At 44.1% G+C, this 19,853-nt stretch overlaps 1 protein-coding gene across 1 annotated transcript in view; it reads right to left on the bottom strand.

Moving 5' to 3' along the window:
• Nucleotides 1-19,853, bottom strand: part of ASAP1 (ArfGAP with SH3 domain, ankyrin repeat and PH domain 1) — a 488,930-nt gene that overhangs the window by 303,706 nt on the left and 165,371 nt on the right. The gene's annotated exons all lie outside the window — the stretch shown is intronic.

Consider the following 19,853-nt stretch of genomic DNA (forward strand, 5'->3'; position numbering starts at 1 on the left):
TATTCCCATATTACGTCGGGAATTTCTATATTCACTTCAGGTCTAAAGCCCTTGAGGTGAGTCTTATTATTTTTCCCAGAGATTTGGGTTTTATGGGAAATGGGCAAGTTACAATAAAGGTTAAACCTTGTTTGGCCCAAGATGATGCACTGAGGCGTGCTTTGCAGTATTCTATGGTTCCGATTGGTATTGGTATGCATACCGGGTCCTGTAGAGCAGTGGTCCTCAACTCCGGTCCTCAGGGCCCACTAACAGGCCAGATTTTAAGTATTACCTTGGGGAGATGCAGACTAGAATACTGCAATCACTGAGCAGCAAATTATATCACCTGGGATGTATTTCAGTTATCTTGCAAACCTGGCCTGTTAGTGGGCCCTGTAGGCCAGGGTTGAGGACCACTGCTGTAGAGGGTGCAATTCGGACAAAACATGTTTCCAGGTGGTTAATGTAGCTTTGATTGTTAGGAAATTGGGTACGATCACCTTTGGGATTAGATAGTAGGCTACGGCTAGGGAGAATAGGTCATAACCCTTAACTGTTTCACGTAAAAAAAGGAATTTTTGACTTACCGTAAAATCCATGTTCATTGACGGACACAGCTCCTGATCTTCATAACCGTTGGGTTATACTGCCCCCTACAGGAGTAGGGGACAAGGCAGAAAAAAGAATCTGGCTACACCTATGGGAAATTCCAGCAGGTATACTCCCTCCCTCTGCTATAGATACTCAGTTTTGTTACAAGTGGTGTCAGAAGAATTACAACTCCACAGAGGGGTGGATGCTGTGTCTGTCAATGAACATCAGACAAATATATATTTTACAGTAAGTCAAAAATCCCATTTTCTGTTTCGCTCAATGATGGAGACAGCTCCTAATCTTCAGAACCATTGGGAAGTCCCAAAAGCAGTGTTAAACATGAGGGGTGGGAACAGCAAAAAAAAATTCCCAAGGCTAAACAGTAGCCAACCAGGCAACAGGAGCTCAACCAAAACAACAGGAGCTCACCTGAAAAAAACAACAACACATCCTCAAGAGGATCAGGTCCTTTAAACAGCAGTCTGCAAAATCTTGCGGCCAAAAGAAGCATCCGCAGATGCCAACACATTCACTTTATAGAACTTTGTAAAAAGTGTGCCCCATTGACCAGGTAGCCGCCTTGCAAACCTGCGTAACTGACGCCTGATGACAAAAGGCCCAGGAGGCACTGAGCGCCCAAGAAGAGTGCACTTTGACAGGGAAAGGAGGAACCTGACCCCTGATGGAATAGACCTGAATAACTGTCTGTCTAATCCATGTGGAAAAGGTTGCAGAGGAATTGGACAACCCTTTCCGAGGCCCATCCCTGAGCACAAATAATGAGTCTGACTTCCTAAAAGACTCCGTAGCTGCCAGGTACATGCTAATTGCCTGGACCACATGCAAGGCAATTTCCTTTGGATGTTTTTTGGCCTGGGACACAGGGAAGGCAACACAATGTCTTAATTCAAATGAAAATCAGAGACAACCTTTGGGAGGAACGACGGACAGGGGCAAAGAACCACCTCATCTCTGTGAATCCCCAAGTAAGGTGAACGACAGGATAACGCCGCCAGTTCCGACACCCTGCGTGCAGAGGTGATAGCCACCAAAAAAGCCACCTTCTGAGACAGCATAAGCAGGGGAATCTACCAAAGGTTCTCAAAGGAGGCTTCTGGAGGACCGAAAGCACCAAAATTGAGGTCCCAAGGAGCAACGGAGCCCGCACTCGAGGAACCAAATATCGGACACCCTGAAGAAAAGGTACGCACCAGGGAGTGTGTGACCAAGAGTCATTGGAAGAAGACTGCCAAAGCAGACACCTGGCCCTTGATGCTACTCAAGAGCAATTTCTGTTACACTTTTTGTGCCCCCTTGGTGATTGACATAAGCCACGGCCTTGGCATTGTCCAATTGAATACGCACTGGACATCCCTGAAGATGATCCGTCCAATGGTCAAGACACAGTCTGATCGCTCCTAGTTCCAAGACATTGATCGGTAGTCTGGACTTTTCCAGTGTCCAGATCCCCTGAGCAGAACTTTTGCAGAGGACGCTTCCCCCAGCCAGAGAGGCTGGCATCCGTGGTGACCACTGTTCAATACAAGGGGAGGAAAGATTTGCCCAGCTGAGGTGCCAGAGAATGAAGCCACCATATAAGGGACTCCTTCATTCCTCAACTCAGCCGCATCTGATTGTCCAGAGACTGCGGAGTCTTGTCCCATTTGGCCAGAATCTACCTTTGCAGGGACCTCGTATGGAACTGTGCAAACAGAACCGCCTCAATAGGTAGACACCATCAGGCCCAGCAACTGCATGAAAGAACGAGGGAATGACCATCTGCTGGACAGCAGGAAACTAATTGCAGCCTGTAGTTTCTGGAGTTTGTCCAGAGGAAGGAGCACTCTGGCTAAGGCAGAGTCCAAAGTCAGACCCAGATATAGTCCCTCAGAGTTCGTATGGCGATTTCCAAGTTTTCCACCAGAGCAGTAGGAGACTCCGCTCGCAGAAGGAGGTCGTCCAAGTAGCCCAGTCCCCCATTGGCGTAACAATTCTAGTACCGGGGCCAACACTTTTGTGAAGACCCGAGGAGCAGAGGCAAGACCAAAGGGTAATGCCACAAACGGATAACGCTTCTTTCCCACAGCAAAGTGGAAGAAGCGCTGGTGACCGGCACATCCTCTAGAGGAGGCCCTGAAAGGCTTCAAGCCCCTGTTAGTCGACCCTGAGGGATGAAAAAAATCTCTTGTGAGTCGAGGAGGGGGGCCCACATCTACGACGAGGTTCCTTGCCCTTAGTAGCCTGCGGTAGAAAAGTACTTTTTCCCCCTGTGAGACCTTTAATGAGGTCATCCAGGGTAGCCCCAAACAGGCGATCCCCTTGAAAGGGGAGATCAGTTAAAGCCTTTTTAGAAGTTTGGTCTGCAGACCAGCATTTAAGCCAAAAGACACACCGAAGGACCACTGCCAAAACAGAGAGCCGAGCCACATCCAAAGAGGCTGCACAGATAAACTGCAGCCCCTGGACCTGTTCTCCCTCAAGGGCACAGTGTAAAAACTTAGCCCACTCGGTCAGAGTTTGCGACACCAGGGCAATGGGGAATACCAGCCTCAGTGCCGAACCAGCCAGAGTGTACATATTTTAGGCCACAGTCTCTGCCTTCCTGCCAGGAGGATCTTTAAAGGCCGGGGACTCTTCAACTGGAACCATGGGAAGGCGGGGAGCACTTTTTGCTAGCCCATCCAGATAAAAAAAAAACACCTCCACCACGGACACAAGGGACTCCAGGACTGCCGTCAGTGCATCAAGGGATAGTTGGGACCCAGAGGGCCCTGCAGCCTTAGAGAGGGGATTAGGTGGGGAGATGTGCTCCAAAGACTCCATGAGTCACCGGGGGACCCCACAAAAAGTGCAAAACACTGCAAAGGGACAACCCCACTGCGCTGGCAGCCCCACCCGGTCGCCAGGCATAGAGCATCAAGCGATCGTCAGCAGAGAGGGAGAGAACCCCCACCAGACTCACTACCCAGTAGAAACAGGCACCTGCAGCCACCAGGATAATCTGCACTGGATGCGCGGCGATCAGGAAGTGAAAAGATCCAGGAGTCCGCACCATGGGATGAGTAAGAGGCTCCCACCCCCAAAATCGCCGCCCACAGGGTTTCCGCTATAGTGGCCACCACTATTTTCAATGGCAAACCACCACAAAATAGCCACCGGACCACATAAAAATGGCCGCCGTGCATAGAAACACACAGGCTACAGCTAAACTGGGAGTAAAAATTTCTATCTAAAAAGAAAAAATTTGCCAGGACCAGAGATCCCAGCAAGGAACTAGGTCCTTACTCCTGACTAGGCAAAAAAACAAACCTATAGCAGAGAGAGGGAGTATACCTCCTGGGACTGCCCATAGGCATAGCCAGATTCTGCCTAGTGTCCTACTCCTGTAGGGGGCAGTATAACCAAATGGTTATGAAGATCAGGAGCTGTATCCGTCAATGAACGAAAGAGAATAAATAAACCCACACACTCACCTAGGCAGAACTAGGTGGCTCTACACCGAGAACTGATCAATTAATAACCCCTGATTTCTCTGTTCTCGGGTCCGATCTGAGCAGAGAGCGGTGACTGTCAGTCACTGCTCTGTCCCTTCAGATTCTAGTCCCCGCCGAACTGTGGTGGGGGGGGGGGGACCTGCTGGCTCAGGCTCTCAAAAGTGCACTGACAGTCTGAGCCAGCTGCCGGTCAGGTATCTGGGCAGATCCCAACAATATTGTCAGGATTCCTGCAGAGCCTAAACCGGCTCTGTGAAGTCAGCCGACAGCAGACTTTAGCCCACTGTCGGCTGAATCTGGAGAAGTATGACCAAAAGGAGAAGTATGACCAAAAGAGCTTTGCACATGCTTCTCCTTTAAGGAGTTTGCCATGGAGCAACCCAAGTGGCTAGCAAAGAGCCCTGATCTCAACCCTACTGAACATCCTTAAGATAAATAGGGATAAAGGTCTCATGCAATATCACTACCTGATCTCACAAATGCTCTTTTGGCTAAATGCGCACAAATTGCTACAGACACACGCCAAAATATTGCAGAAATCCTACCCAGAAGAGTGGAGGTTATTATAGCTGCAAAGTGAGGACCAATTTCATATTAAAATGGAATTCTAGATCAACAATAACTATGCTTAAAAATGTTTCCTCTCCTGCTACTTATCCTGCCTACTCTATGAAAAAAAAAAAAAAAAGATGTGTATACTTATCTTTTGTTAACACGCTTCGGCCCAGTCATGTGATCCTGTGTCAGTGGCAGCAGCAGGGGAGAGGAGGGATCCCCAAACAATGACTGAGCATTCCGGGAGTTGTGACATCCTGTGTCCCAGCACTCCCTCTTCCCCACTGCAGCCACCACTTACTGACACAGGAAAGCCAGAGCTGCTCGATAACATAACCAGACTAAAAATAGGTAAATACTTTTTTTTTTCTTTTACAGGTTAGGCATGATAGGCCTCAGGAGGGGGGTAGAGAACATTTTTAAAGCATAGTTAGTGTTAGGATGGTATTTTACTTTTATGTCCATGGGTTCGGAATGGACTGTCCAACAAACTCATAGGTGTGATGATCAGGTGTCTGCAAATATATAGTATGTATATATGTATGCTGTGTAAACCACAGGAAACCATCCATGAATCACTGGCAACATGCAGAAATGTGACAAACAGTGAGAGAAGGATGTCACAATGTAAACACTGCTGCTGATCCAGGGCCATACTTGAGAAGCTGTTACAACAAAATGCAAAACAGCTGCAAACAACATGATACTCTGTTTAGTAACCTTCTGTAGAAAATGGAATTTGGTTGCACAATATGTTCTATTGCAGAAAACAAGTTATATTCAGCCTGAAAGAGGGATACAAAATCATACAATATTTTTTTAATTTCCATAAAATGGAAGTGACAGTACAGTTGGCTTTACTCACCAAACACTCTGAAGGAATTGTCTTCACCAGGACTTCTCAACTTTCTGAGCATTGTTTACCAACTAGATCCTTGTGTGGGTCACATTATCTTGAGTACTTTAACGTGCACATTAGCTCTACCCCCCCTCCCTCCAACTTTTAAAATTTTCCAGACATTATGACTTAGGTTCACAAACCACCAAAGCAGAACCAAATAAATTTAGAGCCTCCAGCTTGACTATAAAATTCTCTGTGCGACAAGGATGTCCTGTCCAGGCATACTGCAAAAGCCAGATGCCCAATTCCAACAGCTGTCCTATTGCCTTCGGCATGTACTGTGGGCAACACTGGCACTGATTGCCAACTACCACAACCTCAAACCAATCAAACACAAGAGGTAATTTCATTGAGAGCTTTGCCCTAAATGACTGTCTATGACCAATTAAAGAAATATTGAGGGATGATGTAATTGTGTTTAGGCAGACTTCAAAAGCGGTATTAAACTTAAAAATTTGAAAAAAAACACTGACAGGCAGGGTTTTTGTGGCCATGATGGTCACTACTGCCCTAAATACGTCCTCCTGCCAGTCAGCGGTAATGTGCCGTATCATTGTGACTTACTTTAAAGCGGTAGTATCCCGCTTTTTTTTACTTTTACCTACAGGTAAGCCTATAATAAGTACAATTAATATCCATCTAGATATTTGCAGTGCATGCAGCCGCTCACGAGAGCGGCGCATGCGCTCTGAAGGTCCGGGACCTTCAGCTTCCCTTACCAGGAGCTTGCCGGAAAATCACATGTCATCGCGGCTCCGACCAATCACAGCGCCGGAGCCGCCGAACCCGGAAGAGACGCGGAGGGGTCATGGCAGTGCCCGCAGCGATGTCCGGGGGTCCGTGTCGGGGCTTCGTTCTAAGGGAAGTAATACATAATGAGCTAGTATGCGATGCATACTAGCTCATTATGCCTTTGTCTTGCAGGGTTTTTTTTTTTTGTGTTTTTGGGTTTAAAGGTTAGCCTAATTATTAAAGTGCAGTGACAGGTTTGGTTTAAAGTAGAAGTCCATCCTAACACTAAAATCTCTAAAATCTACAGACTAACCTATCTAACCCTGTAAAGAAGAAATCGCTATACATACCTTTTTTGAAGCCGATCTGGTCCGGTCCCACCCTGAGCTGTCAGCTGTGGAGGCGAGTGCAGAAGAGGCAGCCGACAACGGAAGCCCCATAGTAACTCTATGGGTAACATCACTTCCCATTCATTTTACAGCCATTGTCGGAGGTGTCCTCTGCAGAGCTTCCGGCCCTGGAGACCGGAGCTGAGTGGCTTAAAAAAAAGGTATGTATACGAATTCCTTCTTTACAGGGCTATATAGGTTAGTGTTAGATCGTGGATCCCTGTAGATGTAGAGATTTCAGTATTAGGGTGGACTTCTACTTTAGCAATGCTGGCTTTCTGGACCATATCAGGCAAAAGTAGACAGACAATCTATGTGGAGGCCCAAACCAATGAGAACATTCAGGCTGTCCACAGCCTGCTAAAAATTCTAAGCAAAAGGAAAAGCTCCAGGATCAAATGTTCACAGCCAACAGTGCATTGCACAGTCCAGAAGTGCTGCCCATTGATTTCCACTGGATAGGAGAAATAAGTCTTTTCCAATTTCCTTATGAAAGAAATAGAAGAAATTCCACTTTCCTAATACAAGAAACAGAACAAATTCCACTTTCTGTCATACTCTAGTTGGGACTCAAAAGCAGAACTAAAGCCTTCCTATACTACAGCCAAAGAAGCCGCCATCCTAGCCTCTACTTGATCTATCGTTGCCATGGCGCTGCACATTTGATTATTTATGACACCAGCCATTTGATGGTTTGAGAGTTCTGCTGAGAGCAAATGTGACAGTTATTCACAGCATGCATTGAATTCAAATGTTTTGGAAAACCGGTAAATCGATGGGTTTAGTTCCACTTTAAGAGGTTCTGAATTTAATCCCCCTATCACCATAGTGACACTGTACTACTCTGGGGGATAATGAGGGATTTTTTTTTTTTTTAAGACTATGATTGTTTGTTATAGTGGTGATCACTGTAACAGCAGTTGTTTGAATGGTAAGGAATGGCTCTCTTTCATGACTCTTTTACTATTATGATGCTGTGATTGGCCCACAGCTATCGCGTGGTACAGGGGGCTGTGATTAGCCTATGTACCATGTGATCACTGGTGACCAATCACAGATCACACACAGTAGTAAATGATGTCATGAATGGATTCCATTCATGCTTCTTGTTTACCACGTGTCATGTGATTGCACAGTAATCACGTGGTATCTGAGCAGCTCACAGCAGCCCGATACCTGAGCACCACAACCCGGTGGACACAGCGGTTGCAGAGCGCACCTCTAGGCGGCCCAGGGGAGGCAAGTGGTTAAAGCTTATTACATATCCATAATTCAAAGCAAATGTGTTTTTTTTTTTTACAATAACATTGTTTAGGCAGAGTTTAGGTTGATTTACAATAGCTTTTACTTTGTTCACATCTCAAAGATATCTGGAGGAAGTTCTGCCAATCAAAGGCTGTCACGTTCCTCCAGCCTGTGTCCATGGTGTGTGTGTGCTGGGACTAACACGGAGGTGAAGTCTCCATCAATCACCATCTTATATCCCACCCCCATAGTGTTTAGCAATACAAGGATATGGGGGAGGAGGAGGGGAATGTATATGCCCACATATGTGACTCTATAGTCATGTGGGCTGCACAGAAAAGAAAAAAGGAGAAAATTAAGAGCTTAGAAGGGAACTAAAACTGGAGCATGCTCAGTAGATTTGGCAATGGCTGGTCTACATATTCTCAGGCTGCAGAGGGAACAAAGACAAGGAGAGAGGGACGGTGAACATCAGGATCAACCAAGCTTTTTGCAATCTACAGAAAAAATTGCTCTAGTGGCAAAGTGAGTATGCACACAATGTAAAGAAACACTGCATGGCCAAAAAAAAAGTCACCACCAAAAAAAAAAAAGAAAAAAAAAGATCAATTACGGCACCCATTCACTGTGGCATTTTCCATAAGCTTCTGCAATGTCACAACATTTTTTTCTGTCAAGTGTTGAATTTATTTCTCACCAAGATCTTGTATGGATGATGGGAGAGTCGGACTACCGCACAAAGCCTTCTCTAGCACATCCCAAAGATTCTCAATGGGATTAAGTTCTGGACTCTGTGGTGGCCATTCCATGTGTGACAATGATGTCTCATGCTCTCTGAACCACTCTTTCCCAATTTGAGCCCGATGATTCCTGGCATTGTCATCTTGAAATATGCCATCAGGGAAGAAAAAATCCATTAATGGAATAACCTGGTCATTCAGTATATTCAGGTAGTCAGCTGACCTCATTGTTGGGCACTTGCAGTAACTATCCAATTACTGCATGCTTAGTTTAGTTAGTTGCGCAATTAATTCCATAAAACAGAGAAAACATGCGCCTCTGAGTATAACCTGTGAAAGATTTAATGTAGCAGCACACAAAAACTCACATCAGGTGCGCGTTCACATCAGGTAGCTTATTACAGTGCGCATGCGCTGAAACATGTTGCGAGCACGCCAGTGACACATACACGTTAGACGTTGCGGCTCACCCTGCGGTCCAGCCCTCGGAATCGTCAGTCCACTCCATCTTCACATCCTGCTGGACAGGACTACGATATGAGCAGCATCACAAGACCAAAAAGGCCCCATGCAGACCCCGGACATCACATGTGCCTGATTCTACAAACTTTGATGTGAGTTGATCCTGCTACATTAAATCTTTCACAGTTTATACTCAGAGGCGCTGGTTTTCTCTGTTTTATTGCATGTTTGGAGATTGCTTTCGCCCCCCTCCAGGCTGGCCCTGAATCCAGAGACTGTACCCCATCTTTCATATGGACAATCAGGGTAGTCTTCAAGACTGCTCTATGGACATTATTAAGTCGTAACATGATCCCTGCTTGCGCCACTATGTATTCTTTGTTCCATATAGTTAAATTCCAGGTGTCGACTTTTTTTCTTTGGCCAGGCAGTGTAGTATGTATAGATAGTTTATAATGATTTGGGTTTAATGGCATTTTAACTTATCCCCCTCCCCCTTTTAGACGGTGGAAGTTCTTCCGCTTCTTGCCTGACTTGATACCAGTTAGGCCTTTTATCCACAAAGTGACCAATTGTGGAGATGGACATTGTCCAGCACTTAGAGGTGGCTTTAACAGTCAGAGAAAATTATACTATATTAGTATACAGGCACATGGTTAAAGGATAAGTCCAGCCAAAACCTAACGAGCACGAATCCTGCTTTTTGCCACATTCTAAGACTATTCCATCTAACCCTGTAAAGCAAAAATCACTGTACTTACCTTTTCTACACCCGATCTGGTCTCCAGCGACGGAAGCTCTGTGCAGGAGAGGACAACGGCTTTGAAATGAATGGGAAGTGACGTCCCCCATAGACTTACTATGGGGCTTCCATTGTCAAGTGCCTCTCCTGCACCCGCCTCCACGCTGAAGCCGCCGCTGACAGATCAGCGTGGGACAGGACTGGATCGGGTGCAGAAAAGGTAATTACAGTGAGTTTTGCTTTACAGGGTTGGATAGAATAGTCTTAGAATGTGGCACAAAGAAGGTTTAGTTTTAGTTAGGTTTTGACTGGACTTATCCTTTAAGCTTAAAATTAAAAGATGAACTAGACCTGTAAAGCTCCGTGTTACTGCATAGACAAGTTGAAATTAAGGGCTCACTTTTCAATAAAAGTGAAAACTCATAAATTATATTTTTGTTGCCTAGTGGTCACAACAGGAAAATCCATTTTATGATGGAATCAATACCTAGTATTAGTAAAATGGCAACTTGTCAATTCAGGAAAGGGAAAGCGAGTTCCCTCCTGCAATATTTCTCCAGGATTGACCAGATGAATTCTCAGGAGTCTTATTCTCATTGTTCAGTGCTGTCAGTTCTTTGTAATTAACAGGCTGCATTTTCAAGAACACTTGCCTAGTGCGCAAACCGATTCCCTGTTACAAACTACTATACCAACATCCACCAATAGACATTCCCACCTTACCCAAACGAAGCACACAGTACACACAAAATTCACAGCAAATTCAATACAGCGCTAAGCACATATTCTTGGGGCCATGCAAATATTTCCTGATGCCTGGGATAGCAAGACCCTTGTAATCAGGAAGCCAAAACCTGAGCATTGAAGAGTTTGCATGAAGGTAAAAAAAAAAACATCAATATGCACTTTCCCCACCAGCCCCCCTATTACTTATCCGAGCCAAATGCCGATCCAGCAATGTGCACGAGAGCGACTGCTGTCTCGGGTCTTTGCCTCCTCATTGGCTGAGACGCAGCAGCGGGAGCCACTGGCTCAGTGAGGAGAGCGCCGAGAGCCGATTGGAGGGAAGGGACACACTCTACCCCCACACAGCACACAGAGTCAGAGTTGAGACTGTCATTCAGCTGGAGGTCCCTCCCGTCACCTTTTTTTTCTCTTGGGGTCAATAAAACTTGTCAGAAGATACTCATACTGATAGAGGAACGAGGCAGTAGACAGAAATTACACTTATTGTTCTTAATTGAGACAAGTACACATATAGGGATATGCTTTGTTCGTATTTTATGTCTGAGGTTTACAACAACTTTAACAGCGGCAGACAGACTTGAAGTTCTAAGTGGAACACAAGTACGGTGATCCCTGCACTCAGACCATTGACACTTCCTCCAGCTCTCCAACTGAAGTCTGTGCCTTGGTACAAACAGGCCCCTGGAGAAAGTTTGTAGGAGCTTGTACATTGAGTCCACATCTGAACCTACTGAACCGGCCGAGATTCAAACCAATGGCTGTTAAAGCCGCTAGCAATAATCACGGTCTTCTCCCGGCAGGGACGGCTTCCCATGGTTGAAGAAATTTTCTCTGTCTATGGCCGGCCTTGGCCTTTAAAAAAATATTCTTTGCCCCCTTTCAGTCCCTTACAAGTACTACTGAAAGGGTTTTGTTATATCTGTTTGAGAAGAGGAAAAAAATATATGTTGATCCTGACAGAAATCTTGAGAGCGGATAGTATTCTGTGCCCTCTGTTTGTGTTGACTGTTATCAGCTACCATTTTTCCCAACTTTTTGTGAACTAAAGAACAACTCCCCTGTGATATATGGATGAGGAGATGGGGAGGTATTCTATAGCAGTTACAAACTTCCTGTCATAAGTTGACAACACACCCTTGGAGGGGAAGTGTGATACTGGCAAGATCACTAGGTAAATATAAAGTGGGAAAAAAAAAAAAAAAAGCGTGAAAAAGAAAACTAATCCAGCTACCACATCTAAGGACTGGTAAACTGTAACATATTCCATATTTTTGTTCTTGGTTTAGACACATTATATGCAACAAATGGATCATACAAGCTGCACCACAAATTTAGCAGAAGTAGAACACAATGCATCTAATATGCCATTCATTGAGAAAAAAGGAAAAACCCTCCCAAGTATCTTTTCTGTTTTAAAGTTCCTGTTCAGAGATGACTAACACATTTGCCTGCCTTCAGAACTACACAGGTGCTGACAGGAGGAGTTTCAGGAGGTCCAGGATCACTGCTTGCAGGCAGTAAGGTACCATGGGATATGTAGTCCCTAGAAATGGAGGAGAAGCTGCAAAGCATGCAAAGAATCTAGAAAGTTGAGGCAAAAGACGGCCAGCAGACAGGCAGCACTCAACATGAAAGTAGATTTTTTTAAGTAAGGTTATAATGGATAGTCAAAAATAACCATTGTTTGTATTGTTCATACAAAGCTGATGTTCTAAAATGAAAAGTGTATGCTGTGACCATAGATTTCCTTTAAGGACCCATTCACAGTTAAACACGCAAGCTTGATGCGTTGACATGCTTTGTGGTGCAAGTAACAATGCATTACCAAAGGGTCCTCAACACGCATCCACACACCATTTTTTCCCAATGCACTGCAATTCAGTGCAGGTTTTTACTTGTGAGTGTTTTAAAACGCGTATTGAAGTGCATTACACACACACCCTCATTAAGTATAGGGGATGAAGAATGAACTATAATCATTACCTTATTCTTTGCTGTTGCAGTCTGCCTCCATCTGTGTGACAGGTCTCCCAAAAGGCTCAGGAGCTTTAAGCCGCGGTCACATGCTTACCTCCTCATATACAATGCAGGACATTATAGCCCTACACTGTACAGGATGAGGGCAAGAAACTGTCCACAACCCAGAACACCAAGAAGAGGACAGCACTGCTGGGGCGAGGAATATGATAAGCAATAAGGACTGCCCAAGAGTTAATGAGCATTTAAACTTTAAGGCCCCTTTCACACAGGCGGACCGTTCAGATCCGCCTGTCCGTTTTTTTGGCGGATCTGAACGGTCCCCCCATGCATTCCTATGGGGCATCGGATGTCAGCGGAGAGATGTCCGCTGACACCCGATCCGTCAAATCTGGACGGACGGAAACCCTATTTTCCATCTGTCCAGCGGATCGGATCCGATGGGATCGGGTGGGAACGGACCGACGGTCCCTTCCCATCCGATTCCCCCATAGAGATCTATGGGGCTGTGACAGCTGTGTCTCCGCACACAGTGCGGAGAACAGCTGTCATTCTGCTGCTCAGCGGGGGATCGGCGGATCGATCCCCCGCTGAGAAAAGCGGAGTCCGTTTGACGGACTTACTGTATGAAAGGAGCCTTTTTTAGTTTGTTTTTTTTTCATCCTGGAGTTGGATTTTAAACATCTATGTGAAATCGAAGAAAGCGGCTTAAAGCATAACTCCAAGCACAAAAAAATAAATAAATAAATAAATGATATATATTTTTTATTAAAAAATAAATAAATCCTTAAAAATGTATTCTTAAATGAGGCCAGGGAAGGTATCTGAATCCATCTTAACAGGCTTTCCACACTGCCCTGAACTGCAAAGACAACGTCAGTGGTGTGAGCTGTATTGCTCTATGTACAATGCCCAGTCCATCACAGTAAACATGCTGCTCCTTTACTGTCCAATCACCAGGTTGGGGGGGGGGGGGGGATAAAGAAAGCAGAAGTGTGCATCAGTTTTCTTAGGTTTCAGATGGATGAACACAATTACCAGGACATGGGAAATATATGTATGAAGTATTCCATATACTGGTTGTGGAATACATATTCGACATACCAAGATTATTATTATTTCTGGAAGCATCTCTACATCAGGAAACTAATTGAAAAAGATTATGAAAATTTCCTGAGCAGAACAGAATTCACCATAATTCAATTTATACAACTAAAACAAAATATCACAGTTTCTCACTGTCTAAATGATAGAATTGGTATTTATTCTATCTTCTAACAATCATCTTCAACGGCACTCTAACATACTTCCATTTTTTACATAAGGAATAATTACATATACTAATCTCTCAACCGTCACCTTCAATTAAAACCATTCCTTATTACAAGGCTACATTGCTAAGACAATTAAATCAGTCCATTGATTACCGAACGACTTCACAGAAAGCATCCACTACATTTTCTGTTAATTACAATACAGCACCTAATTCCAGCACACAAGATTATTCAATAAGGCAAAGGGGTAAAGTACCATAATACATGGCAATCAAACAGAATTCATCTTTCAGTGAATGGACAAGGATAAACCTATACATGATTGGTTGATATAAAATGATGCACTTTGAACTGTCTGGTTCTCACTTCCTGCATTTGCAATAAGGGTCACCTGTACCACCAGCTTAACCACTTGCCAACCAGCTGCCGCAGATATACGGCAGAAAGTTCCCGCGAAAGGACGTACCCGTACATCGCTTCGCAGGAGCGATCTTGGAGGTGCGCGCCTATTCGCCAGAGGGGAAGCTGGTCTGCGGGGCCGGTGGCCACGATTGCCGCCAGGCACTCACAATCGATCCCTGTGGGGACAGAATGGCGGTTTGCTGATGTAAACACTGCAGACTGCTGTTCTGTCAGCAATGAACACAGGTCCCTGTGTCCATTCCATAAGGCCATCCCCCACACAATAGGGACACATTTAACCCTTGGATCGCCCCTTGTGTTAACCCCTTCCCTGCGTGTATCATTATTACAGTAACAGGGCATATTTTTAGCACTGGTTACTGTAGTAATGTCACTGGTCCCCCCAAAAGTGTCAAAAATGTCAGTTAGGTGTCCGATCTGTCCGCCGCAATGTCGCAGTCCCACGAAAACAAAATTGCTGATCGCCACCATTACTAGCAAAAAAAAATAAATAAAAATGACATAAATCTTCCCCCTAGCTTGTAGACTCGATAACGTTTGCGCAAACCAATCAATATACACTTATTGGGATTTTGTTTAACCAAAAATATGTAGCAGAATACAAATTGGCCCAAAATGATGAAAAAATATATATATATTTTTTTTTTATTGGGAATGTTATATAGCAGAAAGTGAAAAATTCAGTTTTTTTTTCAGAATTGTAGTTCTTTTTTGGTTTATAGCGAAAAAAAAAAAAAAATTGCTGAGGTGATCAAATACCACCAAAAGAAAGCTCTATTTGTGGGAGAAAAGGGACAATTTTATTTGGGTAGAGCGTCACAGGACCGCGCAATTGTCCGTTAAAGTAACGCAGTGCTGAATCAAAAAAAAAAAAAAAGGCCTGGTCGTTAAGGGGGAAAATCTTCTGGTCCAGAAGTGGTTAAAGCTGAACTCCACCACGTCCTTTTTCGCCAAAAAAATACCTTTTTCTCCCCAATGGGACTGTAAGACCTACAGGGGGTATAGAAAACCAGTTGGAGGAGAGTGCACTGCGGACCAATCTTCTAAACTGGAAGATAGGAACTTTGAGCCCTGTGGCTGAGATCTTTCATGGGGGTTTATTCAAGGACATGCTTACAGGTTGAGTCAAGGTGAGGTGATGCTTTTTTAAAAGGGAACAGTCCTGACTGGTGATTAGATTTAAAGTATATCTGTCATACACCTGAGCAATTCAAACCAAGCATTTGATGAAAAAATAATCAGATAGCCTTTAGGGAAACTGCATATTATAAAAATTAACAGATCCAGGCAGCAGTAATTTTCCTGTCAAAGTTGCTCTCCTCCACTACCCAAGCCTTCTTAGTGCTAGTGGCCCTACATTCCTCTTCTGCCACCCAAATCTTAGTGATCCTAACCCTGCTCTTCTTCTACCACCCAAATCTTCCTAGTGGTCCTGATCCTGCCTTCCACTACCACCCAAACTTTAGTGGTCTCCACCCTGCTCTTCTTACAGTATATGACCCAAACCTTAGTGGTCTAAACCCTGCCTTCCTCTACCACCCAAACCTTCTTAGTGGTGTTGATCCTGCTCTTCTTCTACCACCAAAACCAACTTGATGGTCTTGACCCTGCTGTTCTACCACCAAAACCTTCTCAGTGGTCTTGATCTTGCCTTCATCCACTACCAACACCTTCTTAGTGGTGTTGACCCCGCTCTTCTTCTACCACCAAAACCTTCTTAGTAGTCTTGACCCTGCTCTTCTACCACCAAAACCTTCTTGATGGTCTTGACCCCGCTGTTCTACCACCAAAACCTTCTTAGTGGTCTTGACCCTTTTCTTCTACCACCCAAACTTTATTAGTGGTCCTGCCCCTGCCTTCCTCTACCAGCTTTTGTATGTTTATCTACTGAGATAAAGTAGCCATTTACTTTTTCAGTATAGATTGACCAGTTTTACTTTCAAGATAACCTCTTTCTTTGAAAATTTTAGGCACTTGAAGTACTGCATGAACTAAAAAGAAGGGGGTACACCCTCAAAAGCTTGGCCTGAAAATGTAACTTTTAGTGAAAATAAAAATTATTATTATGGACATTATTTACCTTGTTGGGGCAACAAAGTTCCCTTGTCGTTTAGGCTCCATTCACACCTGGGCATTTTTGAGTGTTTTTCAGCTCCAAAAAAACGTTCCAAAACGCCCAACAAGTAAAACCCCATTCATTTAAATGGCCCCTGTTCTGAGCGTTTTTCCGAGCTGAAAAAAGTACATGAGCTTCTTTTTGGGCTGATTACCAGCGTTTTTGATAGATGTCAATGCCTGCCTCCAAAAACGCCTGAAAATCGCGGTAAAAATCGCGGTAAAATGCTACGCTCAAGTGTGAATGCAATCTAAAAAAAAAAAAATACTGATAGTGGTCATCTTTTATGCATTCTCCTGCCATGCAGTACATGCTAAGGCCTCAAAACCGCCGCCAGGCGTGAACATTGTCACAAGACCAGGAGGAGGCAGAAGGTAACCCTGTGTAAGCTCAATATGGAGCTTACACAAGGAGAGGGATGAAATAACAGAGCAGATGGGAACACTGGGGAAGGTAGGTATCAGTAGATGGGAGAACCTGCCACCTTGCTGTGAGTAGGTGAAGGTACATTGTCTTTACCAGGGGTTTGCACCCAGTCAAAAGGAAAAATACTAGTCACCCACATTATGAAGGTTTTTCCCATGATCATTTCACCTAATGTTTTACAGTATAACTTCTGAAAGAATGACTTCACGTATGTGAAAGATCATCAAATTATCCCATCTAAGAATATGATCACAAACAGCCTGTCAAAGGAAACATGCTGAACTGTAAATATTGTATAATCAAATATTTTCTAAATCACATGCTTCTTCATGTTTTTATAAATTGTTTGCACTCCAAAACCTGAAGATATTTTTAAAAATGAAATACAGGGAATTGTACAATCAAACTGTAAAGCCCTTGTTCCTATTTAAAACCAGTTTAAAACCGCTGGTCAAACCTGACTTGAGGTTTTCCACAGTGCCGCCCCCATGGTGAAACACATCCCTTCAGGGTAACTTTCATAAGAGTTAATGTGGTCACTTGGCAGTGCATCAAAGTTGAAGCAGGCTGCATGTCTACATAGTGCTCAGCTGTGCACTATGAGTTTCATTCTCAGTGATTTTCAACGTACATTGAAACGAATGAGAACACTTTAAGGGCCTCATGCACTTTTGCATGTTTTTACGGGTCTAAAAACACACTCATCACAATTTTCAGCAGAGCAAGGCAATGCATGTATTCTTTATTACATGCACTACAGTACACTGAGGAGTAGATGTGTTTTGGCTGTGTATACATGTTGGAGTGCCATTAAAAAACAATGGCAACACACCATCCCACACCACCACAATGCGTGGTCAAAAGTGTGAACAGGAGCCAGCAACATTTGTATACAATTTATTCCAATCAGTCACCAAACTGTCTTTGAAATTTCTTTGCTAACTGAGTGAATGGACTTTACTGCAGCTATAGGAAGCTTCTATGATAGGTTCTACATACCCTACAATTCCAGAGGTACACTTACCACTTACACAGAAGTTCAAACTGATCATACCAAGCAGCACATACATTGTAGAATTGGTTTTAAAGACACAGACATTCTATACACAAAACCTCCTTCAGATAAAGTGAGAAATCTAAAAACAGATTGATCAGATAATAAATTGTGTGCACAACTTAAAAGGAAACTGTCAGATCATATGGTACCTGTCTCAACTGAGGTTTCATCTGGCACCGGAGGAAGCTGTGACTGCGCTACGCCGCTATGTGTAGTCACTGCACTACTCTGCTATATCCAGGCATTGCAAGACACCACTACACCCAAGCATATGACTATGCATGAAGCTGCAACAGCTGTACAATGCCGTTACTAGCAGCAGTTCTAAGAGCTAGATGTGCAACCTCCAGATGTGTCAAGAACAGTGGTTGTCAACTTATGAGCTAAAGGCGGGCCTTAAATGCAGCCCCTGACATCACCAAAAGGCCCATACATAGAGGTAGATTTTCTAAACCTAGTACAGAATCTGTTGCAGCTCTGCACGGTAGCCAATCAGCTTCTAACTTCAGCTTCTTCAAATAAGCTTTGGCAATAAAACCTAGAAGCTGATTAGTTTCAATGCAGAGTTTCACCAGATTTTGCACTTTCCAGCTTTAGTAAATAACCCCACTATGTTCAGTATATGTAATGCTTGAGATGCCAGTCAGAAACTGCAGACCTAATAGAGGAGAGGGTAAGAGTGTGGAAATGCTACATTTTTGGCTGGGGATATGCTGCAGAAGACCAAACCAAACATGGAAAATCTTACATGAGGACAGTTGAGATTAATTCTATTACTTTAATCAATGTTCCCACTACAGACTGCTGAGGTCCGAGGGCCACACATCATATACCAAAGGGCTGCAGGTTGAGCACCAGGGGTATAGAAACTAGGTCAGAGAGCTAGGAAAAAGGATTTTGCCTTTAAAAGCCCTAAAAACTGGTATTTCTGCTTTGTATGGCTGCTATGGTTTGTTTCCCAAATCTCTTGGGGACTCCAGTGGAGAGATCTCCTTACTAGAATTTTAGTATTGTCCAACTGCTGAGGCTCTTCCAAAGCCAAACAAAAAAGTGTCAAACAAACCGATGGCAGATTCAGCTCGCCAGCACCCACCCAAAACTGCAATACCAGTGTTTTAACATAAGTTGGTCTTTAAAAATAACCTGTTGGGATAAACATATGCTGAGGCATTATTAGTTAAAGTCATTTGGATTGGCAGTTTTAAAGGAGTTATTCTAAAGCTGGATACACACTATCCACCTTTTGTGGTTAGATTTCCTTCAGATTTACCTTTTCTATGTAGTGCACGGGCCTGCCAGATTGCATACAAATTGAAAGTGTTTAGGTTTGACCTCATATTATATGGTTTTGGTAAATCTAAAGGAAAAAGTCTTCAGAAAAATCTTATAGTCTGTATGGCCCATAAAGCTGGCCAGGAACGCTGTGGAATCTCACTCACTAGCTAGGCAGCCACATCCCCATAGGGAAAGGTAAGTGGCCTCCTTGCGATCCTGTCACCAGCAACAGCATGGCTTGTCTAACATCAGTCTTAGGACTCACCTGAAGTCTTACAGCTGTTGACCTGTCATTTCACCGCACAGACATTCTCCCATCTAAAGCTGACCATAGATGGATCGAATCTCGGCCAGTTAGCAGGGACCGGCTGAGATTTGAACCATCTATGGGCAGGCTGGATGTACCCAAGTCTATCGATCCATTTGGCATGCGATTATTGCCTGCAGCTATAGTTGCTAGCAATAATAAATGTGTTCTCCTGGCAGGGACAGCTTCCTGCGCCCCCCTGGGAGAACACAAAAGCTCAGCGGGAGGGATATCCCCATCAACACTGACTGGGTTGATGGGGGAATTGACCGATTCCCATCTCTGGCAAGGCTAAGTGTGCAGTGTCAGGCACCTGACTGCACAGTAACGGTCAGACTTCAGTTGACCTCCAAACCCCAATACTCCAGGCTCAGGATCAGATTCAGATAAACTACATAAGGGGGCAAATATAATT

This window comes from Pelophylax lessonae, assembly GCF_965119305.1.
Source record: "Pelophylax lessonae genome assembly, chromosome: 5".
NCBI lineage: Eukaryota > Metazoa > Chordata > Amphibia > Anura > Ranidae > Pelophylax > Pelophylax lessonae.